This window comes from Platichthys flesus, chromosome 22 (assembly GCF_949316205.1).
Source record: "Platichthys flesus chromosome 22, fPlaFle2.1, whole genome shotgun sequence".
NCBI lineage: Eukaryota > Metazoa > Chordata > Actinopteri > Pleuronectiformes > Pleuronectidae > Platichthys > Platichthys flesus.
The window spans coordinates 9,666,520-9,685,239 of record NC_084966.1 but is presented as its reverse complement, the minus strand read 5'-3'; positions in this window follow the sequence as shown (position 1 = coordinate 9,685,239).

The window sequence follows — 18,720 nt, the reverse complement described above, 5'->3', positions numbered from 1 at the left end:
CAAAACTTATTTTAAGTCCATCAATTAATAGAAATCCCCACTGTATAAACCACTTGATTGCAAAATGCCTAGTAAGGTTAAGTAAAGGGTTATATTGTGAAGAGAAGGTGGTAAACAAATCTGGAGGTGTAAGATGCAAGGTGAAGAATTTGATTAAAGAGTGATACTTTTAATCACATCATTGCTTTCTGTACCATAGGGTCAGATCCATTCATGTACCTGTATCTGTAATATGTTCTACCTATGTATATGTGATTTATGGATGTATATCGGTTAAGTGTATAAGTGTATAAACTTCTGGATGACCTAAATTTCCCACGGGATTAATAAAGTATCCATCTATCTATCTATCTATCTACATCTGTATCCTCTATACTGAGTTCATGTCCTTTAGTCGATTACATCAGACAAATAATATATAGTGTGTATTTTATGGTCTGATTCCAATTTTTAGGCGTATATATGGAGCTGAATGAAACTTGTATTCTTTGCCTTGAGAGCAGGATTGAAGTTATTGCAAATCATCTAAGGACCAAGCTCAAATCTCATCAGATATTTCAGTACAAATGGAAATTAGAATTCCAAAAAGCGGAATTTGAATTTGCCAAAAGAGGAATGAAATCGGCTTTTTCTGATAAAATACCCAGCGATGAACTTTGACCACATTAATTGCCATGGGCCATAAATGTAAAACTTGAAAGGAGAATACAGTGAAACACGTGTGATCCTAAGTGACTTCTGGGTAGTGAAGTTCCACGGTTTATTACCTCGCTCCCCCGTAAAGCAGGGGGTCTGGTTTAAAACCACCAAAGTGCTTCGAAGGGGGATAATTAATGGGGTCAATATGTTCCAAAGTGGGATGTCGGCTTATTTCTGCAGTACGGTGCACGCAGCGCCCGGCTGTGTACTGTACACAGTTTGAAAGTGAAACAAACAGGTCAAGGCTGGTTTGAGTGTGCATCAGCAGCTTTTCCTCTGCTGCATCACCACAGGCAGGAGGTCGACTCTGCACCAGGGAGGGAATCACTGTATCCCATCCACCGTCTGTCGACCCATTTCACTGTACGACACTGGTACAGTATTGGGAGGGAATGCAGACAGTGCCCCACAGGTTACAGTTAACACCACAACACATGTCCCAGTTCCCTACTTCCTCTGCGGAGTGAAACTGGCTTTTCGGACATCATGGAAATCAATACGCCAATCTAGAATAGGTGCTAAAATGTAGATCACATTTTGGCAGCCTTGGCTTGTCATTACAAAATCTGGATTTTGAGGAAATTCTAATTATCATTGTTTATACTATTTTACAGCAGAAAGATAGAAATGTAACAATACTGTATTACATACGAGTAAACAGAAAATATGTTCCTCCCCCTTTCTTCAAAGAATGAAGAAAATAAATACCAGGCCTCTTATTGTCTCAAACATTAACAGTGAAAATATGCCAGGGATACAATATGAGTTATTACATACATGTTTCACATAATGTATCAGTTGAGCCAATCACAACAAATACAACAAGGCTGAAAGTCAGCGAAGCATCACGACCTGGGGGGGGGGGGGGGCTGCTGCAGCTCAACAACAAAGAGAGTCACACTGGAAATTGAATGTTTGCTAGTGCATTTTTCTGTAGAACAATAGATGGGTATTTTTAATGCAATAGTTGTAGGAAATTAGACTTGAACAACCCCTCCCCCCTCTTTTCCGTCATGGCTTCTCCCTGCAAGTCAAAGGAATCAGCCGGAGTCGCTCGAGGATGACGCAGAGCTAAGAAGTCATAATGTCCTCAGGGATTTGTCTTCGTACATGTATTGTTGTAGACAAATGAGTCAAATTCGAGGGTTTTAAATTGGCTCTGTTGCCTTTTGAAAGCGATGACACAATATTCTGCAACAAAACAACAGCCCAGATGTTTTCCAGAAGAACCTTTCGACACGTTTGACCTATGATTTAACTTCTCTACCTTAAACAAAAGGGGCAGCATCACAAAACAGTTGTCGAGCGGTGGGAAATACACAAGTGGTGAGGTTTAAAATAAACTCTCAGGTGAGCACGCCGGAGAACAGTGGCCTCTCCTGGTCGCTGAGCCTCACCTGGTGCAGGGAGGCCTGTTTGTTCGGATGCATAAAATCGGACATTCTAAACACAAAGTTATGCCTGAGGCTCATAACACACATGATTGTACAGCCCCGACACCACAAAATGGAAATAAATGACTCTTCTTTTATTATTGTGGTCGGTAATGGATGATTCATTTTGAACCTTGAAATGTAACTTGAAACAATTGGTATATTTGAATATGTTCCAACCTCCTGAACAACTTCTTTGAATCCTCTCTCCTCCATATTTGTTTACTAAAATGTCAAAATACAGGTCAAATTTTTCTTAGAGATGGATGCTCTCATTTGAGTTAGTTCAAGGTTTGTTTTTTAAGTTTGATTAGTTGTTTAATGCTGTAAGACGTGGTCATGATTGAGAGCTTAGACTGAGCCTCCTTCTCCTGGTGGCTTCCATGGACATTTTGCTTGATTTCTGAATAGTGGGAGGAAGTAGAGACGTGTTCTTCTTCTTTGGTTTGAACCTTAGTGGCTGCGCGGCATGAGTCTTCCAAGATGCCATCACAGAGCAGGCTGTGTGCACCGTTGGTCAAACGGGCACCGTGTCGTGTCTTGACCTCGCTTCAGTTTCCTTGCCTACACCACAGCAGGAGCCGGCATTTGCACGCCACCTCTCCATGCCCAGTCTTGCCTGGCTTTTTCAAACTTGCCATATTCCTCATTATGCCTCTGCCTCTCCGCGCACAGCCTTGATCACCTCCGGGCAGGGTCTCCGGGCTTTGGGACATATGTAGGGGGAAGGGCACGCATGTCATGACCGCTTACTCTCCCGCACAACTCCCTCGACCCGCTGTCCGCCTTTTAATTATACGATATGTGCCAGCAGTCGGCAGCGAGACTCAGCTGTGAGGAGCAAAAATGCGAGCTGACCTGGAAAAAAGAACTCCTATACTCCGAAGGGCCCGCAGGGTTTTAAGGGCACTGTGCAGGAGAGCGGCTGGCAGGGATTTAAAGTATCGGCGATATCGCTGCCATCGACGCCGGCTGCGTTTGCTCAACATCAGCTGCTGTTGCTGTTTTAAAAAGACTTTACTCTTTCATAATCCAGATATTATATCATGAGGGACTCGGGGGACACTTAAAGACCTTGGAGCATCCCCGTGGCTCTCGCGCTCATTAGAGGAGGGATTGAGCGTTCGCCGGCCTCTGTTTTTACATTCTTATTTCCTGCTGTTTTCTCCTCTGTGCGTGCGTGGTAATTTAATTAAGCCTGCTGACTTTCCTTAAAGGGCAACCGCTAGAACCAACACAATTAATAAAATGGGTGACTCTTCTGCTCTTTGGTCCCCTCTCCTCCTTTGAGTGGCCCAGCACAATCGCCCCACGGCCCCTGACTTGATTTCAATTTTTAAAAGTCAAATCTGGCCTCTCCCCTGTAATTATTCATCAACTTAGGTACAGAGTAAATAGCAAATTTGGACCAAAGAATACTTTTTTATGTGCTATCTCCTGTAATCGCCTGGCTCTGCCGCACAATTTGAAATGGCCTGGCTCAGCAACAAGTGCTGGTGCAAATGCTGGTGTGTCCGAAGCATGGTCCCCAGGAGGTCTCTCAAATGGGATGGCATTTACAAAATGATTGCAGTTCAAAGTGGGATGAGGTCAATAGGCAAAAATCACAACTTAGAGAAATGTCCTATCTTATACAAAGTTGTGGGGCACTTCTATATCATTCGATCTTTGGGTTTGGGTCAAACAGGCTCTTTTCCTTAAACTATACCATGTAAAATCATTAAATCAAACCCAGATCTGATCCAAATAACCAATCACAAGCTGTTGTCAGTCCCAAATGTGTAGTTTTGATTATTTTTCAAACAAATATGCAATTCATTTCTACGTTGTCCATCCCCTTCTTCATACTGGAATGAAATGTGAAGGCACATTTGGGATTAATCCGCGGCGCACAAGGAGAAAATCAAACTGTGACGTTCAAGGCCACACCTCACACTGGACACACATGACATTAGTAAAACTCTCTGCCGACGTGTCTCTCACATCCAAGGACATCATTCATATCATGAAAAGTTAAATTTAGAGCATGATCTGCAAAAAGGGTAAAAATAGATTTTTTCTTTTTTTGTGTGTGTGGGCTCAGAACTATAATCTGGTGTTTGGAAATCGGTGGAAATAACAGTCAAAGAGCTCAGAAGAAAAAAATCCTGCCGACAGTCAGACAGATAATTCTGCTGCTAGTTTATTCAGCATAATCCAGCCAGAAATCCATGCCTGTTTGGCACACACACACAAACACACACACACACACACACGCACACACACAACCCCACTGGGCTGAGTTTGCAAGGGTGGTTTGAGGATACATTGGTCATGCAGCCACAAGCTGAAGGTCAGCATCTAGAGGACTATTCCCCGCGGCGGTAAAGAGAGAGGTTTTAAGGTCAAACAGAAAACAAGAACCCACACAGAGCGGTGTAATGTGTGTGTGTGTGTGTGTGTGTGTGTGTGTGTGTGTATATGTAGTTTATGTACCTATAAGTGTCATCAGTTATTAGCAAAAAGTCAAATGATTTCATTTGTGGTCTTGCGGCTTTCCCAGCGCACTTCTGCCCCCGAGTTTTTCCAGCCGCCGCTCTTCTCTTCTGCGGATCTGTTGACACATGCGAGCCATGTCCGGGATCATCGGTCTCTCAACCTCATCCATTCCATCGCAAGTCATGAATTATGGAGCTCCTCACCTGCTCTTAGCACACAGTCCGACGCACAGCTTTGCAAACATGCAGCACACATGGGGCTCGTGTGTGTGTGTGTGTGTGTGCTCCTGTAGAGTACACATGTGTTTTGCTAATGTTGCAGTGCACGGGGAGGTCACTCGTGTAGACCTCATTTGCATTTCAATGAATTATTTACAAATGCAGCACTCATCAACCAGCCGTTAAGAGGTTAAATGAGTGTGCATATAGTTCTATATCTGTAAGATAACTTTCCTTCCTCGTACGTCATTCGTCTCCAGAAGCCCTGACATTTTCATTGAGAATTATTACATATATCCTTTAATTGTAATTGACAGCTCTTCTACATCTTCTGAATTCAGCTGCACTGAAAAGTCCAGACCATTTGCTCCCGTGGAGTAAAATAGCATTTCTATATTTGCTTTATCATCCTATATTCCCCATTGAGATCATGTTGAAAGCTTTTCAAATGAAAGGCCAAACCACAGCATCCACTTCCCCGCATGTATATTTCATGCTCTCTGATTCTTGCACTGTATTTCTACATCTGTGTAAGTCTGTTTTTTTTTTTCTTTCTCCTTCCTACCGAGCGCGTCCTCTGAACACAATGCAGCCTTTGGCTCTTTGGAAGCATTAAGGTCTGTCAGATGAATCGGAAAAGTCCCGCCCGGAGAGGGAATGAAATGCTCTCAAAAGCCACATGAAAACTTAAACACTTTTTTATTTCTATTTTTTTTTTTTTCATTTGGTGCTGGCGCCGAGCAAAACGGGTTCACTCAGTGCTGTGTTTGACTCGCTGTGTGATCGGGTGAGAAATGTCGACTGTCGACAAGGAGAGAAACCCCCCAGAGTGTGAACAGAGTAAAGAAAGTGTTTTTCTCCTTCTTTTCTTTTTGAGAGTGAATGGAGCGCCGTGTTGTTTTTTGTCTCGGGGAAGGTGTGAGAGCAGTAAACGTGCATGAATAAATCAAAGGCTGCTGCACACACAATTATTTGTTTGCTGTGAAAACACATTTAAAATATTGAGTTGCATAATTTTCTACCTAGAATTTCTGCGTAACTTGAAAAATCTAAATTAATGTTGGATATTGTCCTATCCCAGTTGACTAAGGTCACATTTTAGAGGTTGTTCATTTTCTTCAGCTCTGCACCTTTAACACACTTTTATTTTGGATGGATCTAAACTCCAAAGTCAAAAGGTCCAGACCAAACATGTGGGTGTGAAAGCCCCCGGATAAAATGCTGACATGTGCAGCTTTAAAGCTGGCTTGATGTTTTCTTTACCGACCCAGTTAACTGCTTCCACAGGAATATCTTTCTTTTCAGTCACAACATAAACTGAACATAAGAGCTGTACAATGACACTGCTTTAACTCCATATTCCCACCGTCAGCTCTAAAATCGCTGGATCCTAAAACCCTCTGGAACACCCTAAAAATATCTGTAAAACATGGCCGACGGGTCGTTCAAAGGGCAATGCATGCAAACCTGCCCTAAAATTAGCACCACTGCCAAGTTAGCAGAAAATCCTCCTGCGAGTGTTGATTTAATGAGGTTACATCTTGAGCTGGTGCCCAGGATAGGAAAACATCTAAACACTGTGCACTTTCTCCAGGCATGAAGATTTGCCTGTTATTGTATACAACACACACACACATACAAAATTCACAAGCACATGTTTGTGTTTGGACTTGCCACAGGACAAAGGCGAACAGACACGCAGCCTGTGGAAAGTTAATGCACGACCACAGGAAGAGGAAAACCATATTTTTGTAACACTAACTCAAAAAATATCATTGTCCTCTGCTCCTCTGAAGATGTTTCTAACACACTGTTGTGGAAATCAATATCTGGAAAATGAGATCTTTCCATAAAGCCTTTTTCTGAGCGATCAGATCCAATTTTTATGCTTGCAAAGACTTAATCCTATTTCTGGGACTGATCCTAATATGGGATCTTTGGTTTCTTTGGGGGAAAGACTCGAACACACACACACAAATTTAGTCATTTTTTCCACTGTATTTCCAGGAGCCTTTTGGCGTTTTAAGCTGTGTTTTTCTGGCAAGCCTAATGCCAAACCATCTTCATGTGCCCCAACTTTCCAGCAGTCATCCTCCGTCAGACGAAATCAAATTCTTAAACGTGAATATCACAAAGTTTCAGATGCAACTTTTTTGGCAAAAGTCATGTTTTCTTACTGTATCTCTCACTGCTCAGGAGTCCAAATGAGACATTTTGAAGATGTGACATGAAAGTGAACAGCGTTGCATCATCGGCAGAGGAGTGAAATGGAAAACATTATTTCTGTAATCCTGTTTAGCATCGGCACATTGGCTTTGCCAGTGTTGGCGTGCATATGTTCGTATTTAGCTCACAGCCGTGCTGGGCGAGCAGCCTCTCAGAGGCAATCTGTTAATTGCAAAATTGTTACAATGTATTCAGCACTGCCGCTTAATGATGGTCTGATGCTTTGAATCAGAGCTCAGCAAACTACGCTCTGTAGACTGTGTCTGCAAGAAGGACCGTTAAAGGGGAAAAGCTTGTTTTAATTCAATCAGAGGAGAGTTTCAGCATGTATAATTTTGAAACACAGATAAATAGGCCTTTGCATCAAAGTGCACACTCTGTGGGAGTCCACAAAGACAGTTACTCATTTATTTTGGTGCTTTTAAACAGATACAGAATGACACAGCAAACTGAGGTCTTGGGGGGAAAAAGCACATGGGGCTCAAATCGATGGCAGATGGGACTCGTGTTCAGTGGGTTTGCTCTCCAGAACTCCGGCTGTAATGATCCCTTTGGTTTTCCATCGGCGATCGACAGACTGAAGGTTTGAGTGATTGAAAGCTACAGCATCATGGGATCGTGGTCATGGTGAAAACAATAACACAGTGGCTCTCTGTTGGGGCAGTGGAACAGGGCTGGATGCTGATGCAGGCCTTGCTGACTCGGCGACCACAGATGTGGGCCGGCACACCCTGTTCAAACCACACACTGGTATTTCCACTCACTGAGGACATGAAGAGTTTTAGCTGCGATAAAAAAAGTAGGGGAGTATGATTCTAGTGAACACTGATCTTTCAAAGATGGCCTTAATGGGAGTAAATAATGAAGATGTGTTCTGGTGATTCTCTCAAGGTGTTACAAGCTAAAAGCAGCCGGGTGCCAAGAGATGTCAAACATCGCTGCTGCCCTGAGCAAATAGCTTTTCTCCAGCTGGACAACATATTTAAATCTTTCCTGTCATTCATAGTCCAAGGATCACCTGTGTAGCTGTAAACAGTGTCATCCTCCATCCGCCTTGAACACACCTCCTCATGGCTGTGTGGGTCTAAAATGCAGGTATGACTGATGTCAACACTTCGTCAGACTAACCCTTTCATCCAAAATGACAATAGTTAAGTCCTTTTGGAATTTTAATGGTGCTGCTGGTTTATTTTTTAATATCAAGACATTTATTCTGAGACATTTTCGGAGCTGTCAGTCTTTTCGAAGAACATTTTTGGGGTTCTCCTTTTGCTCAAAGGAGGATTTTACAGTCAAGGTGAAAAGCAGCTTGATTTCAGTTGCAAAGTTAGTTTCATTGACTCTACAGCAGAAGAGGTCGTAAATCCCTCCTCCGTGTTAGTGAATGGGACATGGACCAAACTTAGAGGTAAAAGAACCTATCAAATATTTAGCTTTTTAAAAAATGAATGTTCATGGACAAAGTTTTCCAGTCAATTTGGTGATTTGATGCTATACACATTATTAAATCATCATGATTGAGGACTGAAACTGACTTGTGATTGGTCATGCACATGTATCAGACTCTAGCTCCAAATGTGCAGGATGGCAGCCTTTGTGATAAAGATGAAGTGCAAGGGGTTTGACCAGATGGCGGCATCAGAGAAAAGTGCCTCACCCAACTCAGAGGGGTGGATTTTCTTTAGAGTTGCAAATTCAAGACATTTCTACTCAGACTTCACTCACCTTTGTTATTGTCAGATGTCTTATTGTGACAGGATTTCTATTTCGGGCTGCCATAACGTGCACGGCTGTGAAAGTTCCATTCCATCCAGTAAAGGGACAGATATCATCCCGATACGTGTGACATGCATGGCACTGCACCTAGGAGCAGTATATATATGTTATTTCAGCATGGACCAAACAGTTAGACCGACCGACTTGGCCATCTCTCTCACACCCCTAGCATGGCTAAAAATAACAAGGGATCATATAAGAGATCATATCCCAGAGGGGAAAACCCTGTAGGAAGTTAGACGTTCTATAACCGAAAAAAGCTCGACGGTAGAACACAAGCCTCCGCGGCTCACGAGCCCAACGTTTGAGTAATTCATGAGGGATCCTTTTCCTCTTCCCAGTGAAAAAGTGAACAGGGACGCTTGGAGAAAAAGGACAAATTAAAAGGAAAAGATGGAGAAAACACAGCTCAGTTATGAAACATTGATACACACCACTGCTTATGACACACGGGCTTCTCTGCACCCTCCTGTCACACTAATCTCCTGAAACCCAGCATATGTACGAATGAGTTGAATACATTCTCAACAACCCCAGCTTCTTTTTATTGCAGGCCTGTACATTTTTCGATGATTTCCTCAGGCTTCATAAACACCGGGCCGCGGCCGACTGTGGGACAATGAAAATGTCAGTAGGTTTCCCCCTCCAAAGAAAAGCAAAAGCCCCCCCCCCCCCAGTGAATACAGCAGTCATGAGCTGGAATGTTAAATGTTTTGTTGGCGCTTGATTTCTCTGATATGCCGGATACAGAGAGTGGGAGGAAGTTGGCAGAAGTGGATGAGGACGGTACTCAGAGAAGCAATAGAAGTCATACAGCGGAGATAAAGCCATGTGGTTATTTGATGGCTACAGCTTACTTGGCTTTTTGTTATAATTGTCTCTTTATGCTTGTTAGCATTATGAAAGAGAGGAAGAAGAGGAGAAGGAGAAGAACCTTTCCCTCATCAAACCCAACTGACTCCTATATGGGTCTGTAGGGAGCCGGAAGAGACGACTGGAGGAGGAGTGGGGAGGTGCAGAGCTGAGTAGTGCCCTGCTAAAAGAGGAGCAGAAGTGACAGCCAGGTTCTCATAGCCTATAATTATAGCTGTGCCATCACTTCTCCTCTCTTCACCTCCTGTTCTATCATCCCTCCTTTTTAACCCCCAACCCCCCCTCTCTTGCCCTGTCATCTGTCATTTCCATACCAGTCTTCCCTTCGCACTGCCCCGCTCCTCCAGGCGAGATCTGGGCCACTTGATGTTTGCACTCACGCACAGGAGCGACTCCTCCGTTAGCTCTCCCAGCAGGGCGAGTCCATCTTCAGGCGGGAGGCGCGCCACTGCTTTGTCACACACAACTGCTCTGGCAAGGCAGATATCTAAATAAATGCACGATGAGAGGGCAGCTAACTCAGGGATGGTCTGGGTGTTCAGTTCTGTAGTTTAAAAGGGCTACATTTTAGTACAAAAGTCATATTTCCTTATGTTTTCATTGCTTTATAATAATAATAATATACCACGGGCTGTATATAAAGATAGACCACACGTCCTCACTTCAGTAGCAATCTTGGTGTGGAGCCACAAAATCGGTGCGGCTCATTTCTGCAGGGAAAAATGTACACTTGGAAATACATCAGTGTTAAAGGAACTACCTACAATAAGTGTGTTTTGTATATGTCCCATCCCCTAACGTGGAGGAAAGGGGGTTTATAACCTACACCGCAGCCAGCCTTAAGGGGGCTTCAATTTTGGAACTCTATCATGTAGCCATGTAGACTGTTATATACAGTCAGATAAATACAAATAAAACTGTATTCTCTGTTGTCGTGTAATAATAAGTTACACTGAGCTCAAACCAATAAAGGAATCATTCTAATTACTGTAAAAGTGGTATTCCCTAGGTCAAGATGAACCTTCAGATTCAATATTCCAACCAAATGACTCAAATATTCACCCCATGTTGTGTAGAAGTGTGTTCTTGAATCCTGCCCTGCATCCAGTGCCCGCTAATGCGCAGCTTTTCTGCCAAGTCCTGAAAACCGGTCTTGAAATAACACACCTCTTTGACTTGGCTGCTTCTGGACCATTATATCCAGTCTGAAGCAGCAGTCTGGGTTTCCTCCTTAGAGTCCTCAAGTATGTGCAACGTGAGACCAAAACCAAACTGATCACACTTGAATAAAGTCCTGACGCTGTAATTTAAACGCGTTGGATACGTCCATGTAATGAATATGAAATATGGTGAGCAGAAACTGACTACACTTCATTTTTGTTTCTCAGTCACAGTTATTTCACCATATACTCACCTGAATTAGGTTTCTGTAAAAGTGTTCAACATTATAAAACACTATTAAATTAGTAGCTGTTCTGGAATTTTATTTCATGAACGCAGCATTGGCTCTATTAAGATATTTATCAACCGTTACCACTACCTTACAGGCTTTTGTGTCATGAAGCAATTCCCCCCTACCAGGCCAAGTTTAAATGCAGCACAGACCCGATAGAAGCTGAGCATTAAAGGGATAGTTCCCAGAAACAAAATGCACTCATTATCTACTCACTACTATGGCAATGGAGGGGTGGGTGAAGTGTTTGAGTCCACACAACACTTCTGGAGTATCAGGGGGTAAACAGGCTTTCAGACAAAGTGACCCCTTCTTCTGTCTGAAGAAGGGTTCCCATTTCCTTCAATTGCATTGGATTTGGCTGCAACACTGTTTACCCTCTGAGACTCCAAAAAAGTGTTAACCCTTCACCCACCCCTCCATTGGCATCATGGTGAGTAGATGAGTTTGATTTTCATTTTTGGGTGAACTGTCCTTTTAAGTATCCCTCGTGTTTCATCTGTAACATTTAACATAACAAACGTCTCAGTGCGTTATGTCTTGTTTTGAAGCGTCGAGCGAACAGAGGCTCATTGTGGCTAAAGTCCGAGTCACATGTTCTTGGGGGGGGGGGGGGTCCTCGGTTCTTCCAGAAATAGGAAATCGACGAAAGTCTCCGTTCACATCCTGGAAGTCGGGGCATCATCCGCACAACAACTTTTAAAGTGGTGAATCAATATTTCACAAAGTCTCCCGTGCTGCACCCTGAGCTGCAGAGGGCCCTCACCAAACAAAAGGATCCTGACCTGCATTATTCATCCCTCACTCATTCACTCCTCTCTGACTCTGAGCGCACAGGGGACTCAACTTTCCCAAAAACTTAACTTCTTTCAAAAGCCTTCCAAAACATCCCCCTCTCCATCCTCAAACCTCTGTGGTATTCGGAGTCACCCCGTGCCATCCCTAATAATGCAAACCTCATTGAATAATTCATCGTGGATTTACATCTCTCAGTCGCCAACCTTACCGGAAGCCCTCCAGTTTCACCGAGTGAGTAAACGTGAACTCACGGACGTCACACATGTGTCAAGCCGTTTTCAGACATGATATAAAGATTCTTGGGGGGCTCTCAACACCAAAAGCTTGTTTTCTTTCCATCTTCTACGAGTAAGTCTCTTCTTTTTCATCCTGAGATATTTGTATCTTGCGATCGCTTGCTCATCATCAACCTGATAAATTCGCACAATGACTGACTCTGACAATCGTGGGAGTTTTTACAAGAGGGCTGGCAGGAAAAAGTGCGGAAAAAAAGGTCTGGAGGAATTGACCCGGACACTTGCACTCCCCTCCGGATCATTTTATGAGAATATCTGTAGTTCAGTGTCTGAAAGTAGCTTATTGGTATCAGGAATGAGAAGAAACCATCCATCTGACATAACAGATAGAGATCTAAATTTAGAAGAACTCCAATCACCATTAAATCCAACTCCCAATAAGCGTAACTCTGTGATTACAAACCGGTTCAAACACTGGCAGCAGATTTCAAATGAACTTGACATTCACTGCTTCATGGCTTTTAGAAGGGTTCCCCTGTCTCCTCCTAACGTGTAATTAGGCTCACACATTGATGTGTGTGTGTGTGTGCAGGGGCTCTTAACAACGGAGACAAGGATCACTCAGCCTCAATCAGTGTATTATCTCTGCACCCAGCCGCCACTGAACCTGGCTGCTTTAATAGTCCCTGAATTCGACGTGGATCTGATTGCACATTGATTATGAGTGAACGAGGCCAGCGGAGGTCAATCACGACATTCAAAGTGACTTTAAAGAGCACGGAGAGAGTCGCCGAGAGGATTTTGTGACTGTGCCGATGTGGCAGGTAGAACTTTTCTATCCCTCAAGCCTGTCGATATAAACCTGATCTTACAGCTTGTAAAAGTGAGGCCCGGCCAGAGTTGCAGTCACTCACCTCTCCCTGTGAAGGTCTCAAACTCAAGTTGATGCACTCACACAGCATGAAATACACGTTCACACCTCCTGACTGCTGAAACAGTTCCCTAAATGTGTCACGTTTATCCATAGTGGAAATCCTACAGTCATGGAGTTTAAAATATATGTGAAAGCCGAACAATGAGATCATGAGTCAGGCCCAGCGTTATCTCGTGAGCTAACGCTGTTAGTTAGCGTTAGCTCGCGAACTAACCGGGCCGTGGAGCCCGGCTAGCTGTAGCTGGCGAGCTAATGCTAGCGTTAGCTTGCTGCTGCTACCCGTCAGACATTTAAGTGGCCGCATAAACAAGGGACCCCCGGGACACCTCTAAACGTTGACTCAACAGTGTGGAAGGATGCTGCTGCTGCGCCAGCTCAAGCTCCCACTGCTCCCATTGCGGGGCTGCGCTGGGGCTCTCGCAGCCCAGCTCACCGGGGTGAGGGGGGCGGTGCACTCAAAACAGGTCAATCTGAGGAGGGCTGTTTTAGACAGGGTAAAAAGGTGCTGTTTTAAATGATTCTTGTGGTATTTTGACCAAAATATGTTACATACATTTCATTAAGACCCCAAGGAACCATATCAACTGTGGTAAAATGGGCATAATATGTCCCCTTTAAAGAGAGATAGAAAGCCGGGAACATGAAGGAACCATGTAACGGGCAAAGTGAAACCAAGAAGAAGTCACAATATCAACATGCAAGCAATCCCTGCATCCTCCTTGACTTTAACCGAACAGATTTCCAGAGCCAGCAGGTTAAAGAGCGGTGACCTCCGCCGAGCTCTCTTTGGATGGGCCGTATCGAACAGAAGCCAAATGGTCACCTGTGATGACGGGCCAGAGTTTAACCAAAGACAGGCTCTTCTCCCTATCGCAGCTCCGCACACACCCTGGCTCTGAGGAGGATTCACCTGAAAACCACGCGTCCGCAGCTCATCCCTTAAAAGCACACTTGAGAGAATATCCAGAGTACCTTGTGAAGACTGTATAATCACAAAATAAGTGTGAAATTAAACCGTTTTTTTCCCCGACCCCGAAAAGACACATGCACACACCTCCCAGCATTTATTCAGTCACACTATAAATAGTATCACTGCAAGGAGTGTCACTTCTGCAAACATCAACGGACAGCCGCATAATTTTGCATCTGGCTGCCTTCGAGGGCCGTGGGAACTTTTAGCGACAGCACCCGTGATTAGCCCAAACAAACTGAACTGCAGTCCAGCTGACTGATTTAACAGCCCCTCAAGTGAACTGCCCCCATCTGCCATTTATAATTGAGGTGTTTTGTTCGGCCGCAGTAATTTATTCAGGTGAATTTCTGAAACGGCCAACAGAGATCTCTCGTTTCAGTCTCCCGCACACACATGCCTGCCGCGTGAGTCACTCGGATTTACAGGATGTGGGGTGAAATTACAAGGACAGCAGAGTCTCAGTATGATGTCCTTCACATCTGGCCTGACGCATTCCCTGCAGATGTTCTTACAGTCTGACCGCCGAGAAGTGCTGCAGTTTGCACTAGGTTCCAAATTCAAATCTATCTATAGTAATCTATTTATCTATCCATCTATCCATCTATCCATCTATCCATCTATCCATCTATCCATCTATCCATCTGTATATCCATCTATCCATCTGTCCATCCATATATCTATCCACCTATCTATCTATCCATCTATCTGTCTATCTATCTATCTATCTATCCATCTATCCATCTATCCATCTATCCATCTACCTATCTATCCATCTACCTATCTACCTATCTACCTATCTACCTATCTATCCATCTATCTATCTATCCATCCATCTATCCATCTACCTATCTACCTATCTACCTGCCTACCTACCTATCTATCCATCTATCATCTATCCATCTATCATCTATCCATCTATCATCTATCCATCTACCCATCTACCCATCCATCCATCCATGAACAACTTTTAAAATGCTTGTTGTGATCTATACATTTTCACGATCATAATAATCAAATATGTTATTTCTATTCTATGATTCACTCGTGCACACACTCTGACTCAATGGGCCTATAAAGCGGCGCAAGATTGTTGTACAGTCAGACGCAGATTCTAACCAGGATATTATTAGATGCATTTTGCTGTGTGACATGCACTGAACCTGCCATATTACGGCCACTGCACAGTGCGTCAGGGCCTTAATCTGATGTCAAGATGTGTCATTTAAATACAATTATTTTGGATTCATTCCAATAAATCTCTGTCCACAATCTGTCACCTTTTCACCTCGAGCCTTTAACCGTCCTTTCAGTTGAACGCAGCGCTATACTGACATGCAGCGTTTTTTTCTCATGCCGCCATTTGCTCAGCGAGCGAGGCGCTTGCTTGCCGGCTCAGAAAAAAATACAATGAAGCGTGAATCTAAATAACAAAGTGACTGCGGCGGTGTGTCTGTCAGGGTTCACTCACGGAACTGGGCCAATGGACAAGCCCACGACTTTCTATGAGTGTAAGCTGTTGAGAGCGGCTGCGTGTTGGTTTGTGTGTGAGAACATGTGTACAGCGTGCCTGTGTGTGTCTCCGCTCCTGGGGGCAGATCAGAGTATGACACGGTTGGTTGGACAGTGCCCTCCAGTCACTGTGCTGCACTCATGAATGAAGATGGGCCGGTGGGAAAACAGCATCATCTGGCTCCAAACAGTCGCCTTTCTACAGAGATCTGTGGTCAAACAACAGTAACACAATGCACGTTGTGTTAACCGTAGTTGCACTAGTTTGAAGACTGTGTTTTTATTTTTCAAGTTGTGAGAATCAAGTTATTTGGTTTTAGGAGAAACTGGCATTCAGAGGTTGTCATCTTTAAACCATAATTATGCTGTGAGATGAACCAGGAAAAGATAATTTTTTACATTTCGGGACAGTTAGTAAAAATTCCTCTGTCGTCCTTCACACAAACAAAGACGAGGAATGTGTGAAATCATTCTGTGAGTAAATTAGCGTCACCTGTCTGTGCAGATCTGAGAAATCAAATGGTTTTCACTCTTGGGCACTTGGCACCATTTGCTTTTTTCTGGTGAAACGCCCCAAACCAACATGTTGTAACTGGAATTTCCCTCAGAGCTTCTTCCTAGTTGTTCAAAAGCTTTATAACATCAATGAGTGACACTGCTGCTGTGGATGTTCTTTCATGATCACAGGTACAATGTGCTGCGAAGTAAAAAGTCTGAATTGAAAATGTCCTCAACAAATGAAGTTTTTACTTCTGTTTGAGTAACATTTGCTAAAAACTACAGATATTTCAAAAATGAACAAGCCTTTAAAACCTAAACTACTTTTATTACACTTGTAAAGTATTAAGAAGTTATTTTTTACAAATGTTTAGAGATAGAAAGCATTTCAATATACACAAATGAAAAATAAACATACATTATTGGTTTGGGTACTTGTTGCCATTGAAGGTGCATTTACACTGTTAGATACAGAAATACAGGATATGGATAAAACAGAGAAGTACCACCTTTACTCTGTAGGGGCAGTGTAGCCAATAAGAAAAGGGAGACGACGATAGGACCTGAGAAAGAAATGGCAACAATGTAAATTACATCAATCATCATTTTGACATGGGTGAAAAAAGACTGCGTCATCTACGTGTAGTGATGTATTCAATTCTTTTAAATGACCTCATAGACCAACGTGGCAGCTTTCACCTCTGCATCATCACAGAAACTCCTGGCTCCCTGCTGTCCTCTAGTGGATGTATTGCTTCACAACCATGCCAACGTTAAATATATAATATAGTCTAAGCAGTCTTATCATTCTTAGAACCAGATGGAAAAGCTCTCTAACCCTAACCCTAACCCTAACCCTTTTTCTAGTGGACTCAAGGTCTTTGATAAAAAAAATGTTCTCTATCACTAAAAGCATTTTGGTGTTTTATTATACATGTTAATCTGCGGGACAGTGCAGCTTTGGTGAAGAGATTTAAACTCTTAAGGTGAAATGCTATTGAAAATGGACTCATGTTTTAGTTTCTCTCATTATTCAACAATGATTCACAGATGGTTTCACTTTGAACCTTTTTCAGACATCTATGTCTTCGGGCCAGTTTTTTGGGCCTTAAGAAGCAACACATAAGAATGAACCGGCTGACTAATGAGGACCTTGTGGGGATGCATTCCTTTCAGGATGTGTGTTCGCGTGCATGTTTGTGCGGGGGTAAAAAAGTATTGTGCATGCACTGCTTCATTCGCTGTGCTCAGAGAACATGCACTCCCTCACATGGCCCCCTGAAATGTGCTTTAAAAGACTGTCATCCACAGTTTGTTTACTGCCATGCATGCATTCTTCACCTCCATCTGGGATTGGGGGGGCTGAACCCTTGCTCTGGCAATTACAAGTGTCTCTGTGTGGATGAGTTCATGCATACCTATTTGGGCCTGCGTATTTTCTGGCAAATTGTCCTTTAGCTGGGCCGACTGGATAATGTTAGTCTGGGCCAAGTCATTAGCCGCTGAAATAAAGCAGCTTTGTTTTGTTGTCATGGTCCACAAAATTTTATTTAGAATCAGGCTCCCGTCCAGACGCCGACAAAAAAGAGGAAAAGGAAAGAGAAGAGAGCGCCGGAGTACAGTAACTGAAACAAACTGCCTCTGTGCTCTACACTGATCCCAATTAACCAGAACCCCTTTTGGGCAGAACATGACATACGCATTTCAAACATGCCATGCAGAGGCCATTGGAAACAAGACGAAAAAGGTGAGAAATGCGACTTCCCAGAAGTCAGAACTCTAGTAAAAGGACAAAGTGACCTTAATTCTCATTGTTCCCTCCGGAGTCCATTATGAGGAATGAGAGGAAGCAAGTATTCACACTGTAAATGGTCTCTATTTCAATTATTACCTCATTTCCATTGTCAGACACACATTCTCAGGTTCTGTCCCCTCACACAGCGGGTGACCCCCCCGAACGCTAGTCCATTGCCTCCTCCAATATGCGTAATGGTCCGCCAGCAGGTAATTTCATTTCTCCGTAAGGTGATTTAAATAGCCGTCAGGTAGAGGTGACGACAATTCAAACCAAAATCATTAAATCTTTTTTATTTTCACCCTACTCTCCTGTTTCCAGACCATTAAATATCTATTCTAAAGGCTTTTCCATTTCTTTAGCTTAGACATGACTCTCTTTGTCATTTTTAACAGCAAATTTGACTCAGCATCTATTGCAGTTTTTTGTTTTTGCAGATATACAGTAAAGAAGAATCCCCCGACTTGAACAAACTATTCGAGGCTCTTGGCTGACACCTAGTGGCGTAGTGAGGGCTTTACCATACATACAACAATTGGTTTGTGCTACTTTTACAGCTTTTAATCTAATAACAACTTAAGAAGAGACTGCTCACTAAAACACAAGACTGTGTTTTTTTAAATACTTAAATCATTTAGCATTTTTCTTTTTAGGTGGCGCAATAGATAATCATCAAACTAATCGGAAACATATGCCTTCAAACCAATAAATAATAGGTGAAAGTAAACAAATGTTAATATAATGTAACGGTCATTGTAAGGATTGCATTAGATTTTGAAATGGTGTAGTTGTTTTTCGATCTTTAATTAAACCACCAATAA